Here is a 7119-nt window from a genome sequence, read left to right on the forward strand (position 1 = left end):
TTTCTTAACTAAGGAATAATCATTTAAAGAATCTTTATACTAGAGTATAGCTTAATTGGATAAAATTTTAAAGTCCATCTCCCCACCTCCCCAAAAGGGCATCCATACACTTTTAAGTAGTCTATTATTCTACTTAACACTTACAGAAAGTCTTGCCCTGGCCAGCGTGGCTCAATTAGTTGCAGCATCATCCTGTAAACTGACAGGTCACGGGTTCAATTCCTGGTCAGGGCACGTGCCTAGGTTGCAGGTTTAGTCCTCAGTCTGGGAGCGTGTGAGAGGCAACTCTCTTTAAAGTCAAAAAGCATGTCCTTGGGTGAGGATTAAGAAATGAAAGTTTTAAGGCATTTAAAAAAATTGCAAGTATGTTTGGGAACAACTTTTATACTGTGTTTACAGCACAAAAAAGCACAACACAAATAGTAGTGCATGTGACAGTCGTCATCACTGCGACCTCAAGTCACCTCCACACACAGACTTAAGCAGGAGGGACTGGAGAAAGGGCTCCTCTTCTGTATCATGGGTCCTGTCGAAGCACAGACTAAGTTGGCCAACTTGCGTTTTGAAATGAATGTTCTCCTTTAATGAATGCCATGCAAATCACTTTGGCAAAATTGAATTGAAATTAAAATTAGCTGCAGGAGTCAAAATTAAATATGTATGACCTGGTGGGGTCAAAATCTTTTCTGATTTCAATTGTATCCAAGCCATGGAAAGCTTTGCTGATAAAATCCAATGCTCCAGAAGAATCTTTACCCCAGAAGCTCTTGCTTTGATCTGAACTTTCACCAAGACTTTAATGGCGTTCCCATGAGGCAGTGAATGAAGAGACTAGGATCGAGGCTCCTTCTGGTCCTAGAAATGTCCCCAAAGCTATGCTATAAAAATGTCTTTTTTGTTTGTTTGTTTTTGCTTTACCTTTACCCTCATTTATACAGTTTTGTTTTTTATTTTTTTACTGGAGTATTTTAAGGCAGACATTGTACCATTTCACTGTAAACACTTTATTGTACATGTCTAAGAGATAAGGATTTAAAAGAAAAAATATGATCTCAATGCTATTTTATTCCAAAATTAACAATGAAAAAAAGAAGTGTTGTTTTTTTACTGTGTTACTTATATTTTAATTTTTAAGGAAAGAGAGAGAAACAAATAGGAGCCAGAGTGGGAGGGTGGGAGAGGAGGGAACAGACAAGGTATGGTGAGGAGGAGGATGGGGAGGGGAGCAGGGCCCTGTCATGTATAGCTGTGTAGCCTTAGCCTCTGAGCCTCACTTTCCTGTCTTTAGGTGACAGAGAGTTTCAACTGCTCAGGGTTGTTGGGGAGATTAAATAAGACAACGCAATAAAGCACTTGGCCCAGCACCTGCCACATATCAAGGGTGAGTAAATGATAGCTATTATTACCATTAACTGTATTTATGCTTCAAAGTTTTAGAAAGAATTTAAGACTTAATTATAACCATCATTCTTTTTCTCCTTCTTAAAAAAAATGTTCAATTCCGTTGACATTCTATAATATTTTATATTAGTTTCAGGTGTACAGCACAGTGATAAACACCCTCCTCAATTTATATTCTCTTTGAGCCATATTTATAAAAACAGAAGGTCTTTGGTGATGTATCAGCTGGTGCATGGGGAGAAGAAAGTGGGACATTGTCTATTTCCTTGCATCCCCAGCCATACACACAGGTCTATTGACCTCGCACAGCTGTGCCGGGGGGACAGTGCTGAGGGTGCCAGCCGGTGGAATGCATTGCCAGGCACTGTCCTGGGAGTCAGACACTGTGCTACCTTCTTATCCAGCAGCTGAATGAATTAAGTGAGGAATCCGATCCCATCAGTAGTCCACGGGATCCAGTGATATATTGATTAATAAGTTAATACTTGTGAAGCCTTCTTAATTAGTGTAACAGTGATCAAAACCTCAGATTCTAAACCCAGACTAAACTTGAATCCCACCTGCCACTTACAAATCATGGCAAGATGCTTGACTGCTCTGTTCCTTAGTTTTTACATCTTTAAAATGAAGATAATAATAGTACCTACCTCACAGATTATTATACAAATTAAATGAGTTAATAATATACAAAGTATTTGACATCATACACTGTCATTATTATTTCCTGTATGCCAGGCACTGTGGTGATGGAGAGATATAAATGTGCTTTTAATGGTTTTATAAAGGAAATTACTTATATGATACTGCTAGAAAGCAATATATAACAAGTTTGAGAATGTTCACCAGATATGTAAATGTTGAGAAGATTCTCATAAGGAAAGGTCACAGGTGAACAGTTTTGTTTCGTTGAATAGTTCAAAGATCAAATGGAACCATTTTAAGGACAGAGTGTTTGGTGTTTGACAAAAAGAATCTGTTGATTTTACTTCATGTTCATTTAAAGGGATTCTGGTCCCATCAATTCATAATACAAAGACATGAATAGCTCGATTTTTAAATTGGTTTTGATGTGAAAATTCTTAAAGAAGGCATAAGTCCACCAGTTCTTACAACACTTTCCCTTAATACACACACACATATGCTTGAATCTTTATCTTCATGGACAGATAATAGGCATTGAGATGATAGTTTCTTAGAAAGAAAGGCATTCCTTTTCATTTACTCATTTATTCACTCATAATGACAAGAATAAGGGCATACGGAATGCACATAACTAGTAAAGGTCCTGTTGATGGCTAAGAGTATAGTTGGTAAGGCAAATTTAATTGAGGATACTGTATATCTAAATAAGAACAGTGCTTTGCACATAGAAGATATTCAGAAATCTAGATTTTACCTTATTAATTTAATAATTAATTAATTTTTAAAATATCAATTGTCTTGCTCTGGCAAAGCCCTAATTTCTGTGCCTGGCTCCGACCTAATTCTCTAGCTTCATTCATGTTCATGCCTACCATCGGCCACCAGCTCATAACCAGCTGTGCCATATCTTTCTCTGCTCAGTACTTTGTACTTTTTGTTCCTCTTTTCTAGAATGATGTTATCTCTGCTTTCTTTTCCTGATGAACTCATATCCATCATCTTAAGAGTTTGTTTATTGTCATCTTCTCTGCTCAGACTTGTTTGCTCCCATGTAGGAGTCATTTGCTCTTCTAAACTCCCACAAAATGTTACTCAACGTTCATCAGACTACTTATTGGCTTGTAACAATTTTTTTACATGTCAGCCTCGCACCAAGCACAGTGTAAGGGAGCTTTATGGAAGCTTAATAAATATATATTGAAGAAGTGGAAAAGCAAAGGTGGTATATGAAATAAGAGCTAAAAATAAGGCTAAAAATAAGCCTATAGAGAATGTGTTTTAGGAGAATAGAAACGTAAAGAACACAAAAGTCCTCTGTTAGGGGCTGGATCATGCCATCCCCAAATCATGTTGAAGTCCTAACTCCTAGTACCTCAGAATGTGTCTGTATTTGAAGACAGGGCCTTTAAGGAGGTGATTAATTAAAATGAGGCTATTAGGATGGGCCCTAATCCAATATGATTGGTGTCCTTATAAGAAGATATTAGGACCCAGACACACACAGAGGGAGACCTTGTAAAGGCACATGGTCTTTAGGTGCAAGGAGAAGGTGACCACATATGCTGTAAGGAGAGAGGCCTCAGAAGAAACCAACCCTGCTGACCCCTTGGTCTTGGAGTTCTTACCTCCAGGCCTGTGAGAAAATAAGTGTCTGTTGCTTAAGGTTCCCAGTTCGTGGTTAATATGAATAGAAATCTTCCCCATCTTTCATCTCCCATCTGCTAGAAACCAAGAGTTATTTTTTTCTCTACAGTCAACTTTTCCTTGTATATGAAAATGTAAGCTATTCCACTGCTGAAGTTTGTGGGGATCACAGCTGATTTTTTCCTTTCCTGTCCTTCCTCCCACTTCACCTGAGCAGTTGTGCTGCAGGGCAGTCGGTCAGCTGGTGGCATTCACAGAACAACACATGCATTGTGTTACACTGGTTCTAAGCACTAACAGTTCAATAACTGTTTGTTTCCAGCATGGAATCCCCCTGGTGCTGGGGCCCATGGAGTTGGCTTTCACTACAGAGCAAATGTCACAAACAAGTTCCAGATGAGGGCCACATCCACTTGATGGAGATCCTGTGTTGCGGGTATAAAACTAAGGACCTGCTCAAAGAAATGGGGTAATAGGTAATCTTGTAAAGAAAGAGACAACAAAAGAAAAATCTTGTTCCTAAATTCATTAGGGATTCCAGATAAAGCAGATCAGGTGCATTTGAACAAATGTGGGAACATGAATTCAAAAGGTAACCATGTGCTAATGTCTGAACATTTGAGGAATTGACTGATAGGATTTTAGTTGCATTTCCTCTCTGAAAACTATATTTCTGGGAACCTTCAGATTAGGCACAAACATGAAGGAAAGATAAAAGCAGAAAAAAGGGGGTAAGGAATTTATGCTTGCCAGAGTGGTGAAGGGAATAAATAAAGCTTTTACAACTATATCTGGGGAGGAAATACTAGAAATTAAAGTAGATATAGTAAGTGAAGGAGAGGAGTGAAATACAAGATGATTACAAAATGGCTGGGTACTCAAGTGCCCTTTTGAAGTATCCCTTTAACAAAAAATTTTAAGGCTTTAACTTGCTGTTCAGTGAGTTACTTGGGTAATGCTGTGAAATTTTCCTATATACACAGGCCCAATGACAGCTGTCCCCATGCAGAAGAGCGTCAGTAATCAAAATCACTGCTGTGTAGTCTCAAGAAGCCAGGAAAATGGTTTGACAAACTTAAAAGAAAAAGATTAGCAAACAAAAAACCTGAGGTTCTAGTAAGAAATAAAAGCAAAAGCAGATATTGTAGCTTTTGATTTAAATAAACTGATTTACTCAGAAAATATTAAAAACAAGTGGTGTCAATTAGGTGTTTGTGGAAATTCATAGAGAAAAATCATCTTCTCATTAAATGTACCTCAACGCTGATGCCAACATCTTCATATTTACGTATTCCTGAATTACATATAGGAAATAGAAAAGCACAATGGTGATTTCTATAAAAGCTTTCTGCCCTTTATTTAAAATTTTTTATTGAAGCTATATGCATACATGGTGAAAAAATCAGAGAGTAGAGAAGGGGCAACCTTCTGTGACCATTTCTATTTTGGTGGTAACCCTCATAACTCCAAATGAGATGCTTATGTTTTTCATTATTGATATATTAATATATCGGTGTAGGTAATATCTTTGAATCTCTGGTATGAAAGATAGTCATTTGCACTATCCTCAGCCCTTCTTCCAATTTTAATAAACTATGTTTAGTTCTATTAGTTGTATCATCACCTTTGTATCTAGAGTTAAAGTCCTTCAACATTGGACTTGACCTTCCAATATAAGATCTGGCCTGTTTGTCAGAATAATATAAACAGGTTAATTATTTGGGTGCCTGGGATATGAAGTGCTGCTATCCTTCAATGGGGTGTCTCCCTGGGAACTCTGTGTTTGTGTGGAGCAGAACCTGCTAAGGACTAGGGGACTTGCTTTTTCGTGACTTTGTGTAGAGATACCCACCCTTACAGCAGGAATCTCCCGGGGCAGCTTACTTAATTTCTCATTAAACAGACCTTCTAGTTTGGGGCCTGGGAGTGAATGCTGGCTATTTTCCACAGTGTGCAGGGCTGGGGGCAGACGGGTACTGTGGTTCCCTAGGCAGACTTCCAGTTTGTTCCTGGTTTTCAGCACCTTTTCTTGTTCTTAATCTTTAAACCTATTGGCCCCAAGCCCAGAGCTTCCCTGGGGTTTTGCCAGAATGATTGGCTGCCCCCACTCCTCTGAGTTTTATGGTCTGTACTTTACTCCACTCAGTTTTAACCATCACCACACCTGCATTTGCTTCATCTTCCAAAAATGTTTAAAATCTCTCTTTCACTGAATATATATATATATACACACACACACATATATACATATATACACACACACATATACATATATACACACACATTTGTCCTGAGTTCAGAGTTCATCATATTGAATTTGAGCTAGAAACTATGGAAACTTAAAATAGAGTTTATATTATACATACTCCTTTGGAGCCTTTTTCCACCACTTAGCTATATGTTTTATTATTATTATTTTAATAATATTATTATTTTAAATGTGTGCATAATATTTCTTTATATGGATAGTTCACTTAATAAGCATCCCATTACTGGGCGTTTAGGTGGTTTGTATATTTCACTCTAGTAAATTAATTCCCCATGAATATCTTTGTTAGTATCATTTGTGCACATTGCTGACTATTTCCTTGGAATACATTTTTAGAAATGGAATCAACTGAGTCAAAGGGTTGCAGATTTTTAAGGCATTTGATATACATTACCAAATTACCTTAAAGAAAGTTCATATCAATTTTTTACTCCCATTCTATTCTAGTACTAATTTTCTTTCAGCCTTGGATGTTATACTTTTGAAGTAGAAAATCTGACAGACAAAAATGCCATCTTATTTTAATTGTTTGCTGACTTTATTGTTAAAAATAAACAATTCCTCACTAAAGGAGGAATATGGTACTTAGTTTCTTTACCTTTACTGTCTGTCTACAGAGGAAGTAGGGAGGACTCAAACCTAGAGCATACAGAATTAGTGCAGCTGTGCATGCCTGTTGGCCATGCCTGTCTCTCCTGGAGCCCTCTCAGTTCTGACAACCTTGAGAACATTGGTCAAGGAGTGTGAAAGGGAGGGAGGAAGATGGTTCTAGATCAGACCTCATTCTCCTTTGTCTAGTGGATTCTACAGAGAATCAGGGGAAAGTAAGGACAAGCCTGAGGAGTGGGCTGCATTTGAGGTCCAGGACTGATGGAACTAGATCCAAATACACTCAATATGGAAATAAGTACATGCGTCAACTCCAAACTCCTTCAACATCCTGAGCTGCTGTAAAGACTACTTGCTCCCCTTGATTCTGCACCAGCCCCAAGGATTTGTTAGCCCATGACCTTGGCCAAAACTTTGCTAACACTGGGGAATGTGGGGGAGAAGCAGGGTCTGGGGGTAAATGGCCATTTATTATTCACTTGTCAAGCCTTTACTGTGCCCCCACCATGTGCCAAGCACAGTGCTTGCTCCTGGGGACATAGAAATGAAATAAA

This window comes from Furipterus horrens, unplaced genomic scaffold, assembly GCF_987537825.1.
Source record: "Furipterus horrens unplaced genomic scaffold, mFurHor1.1.pri manual_scaffold_4, whole genome shotgun sequence".
NCBI classification, from domain to species: domain Eukaryota; kingdom Metazoa; phylum Chordata; class Mammalia; order Chiroptera; family Furipteridae; genus Furipterus; species Furipterus horrens.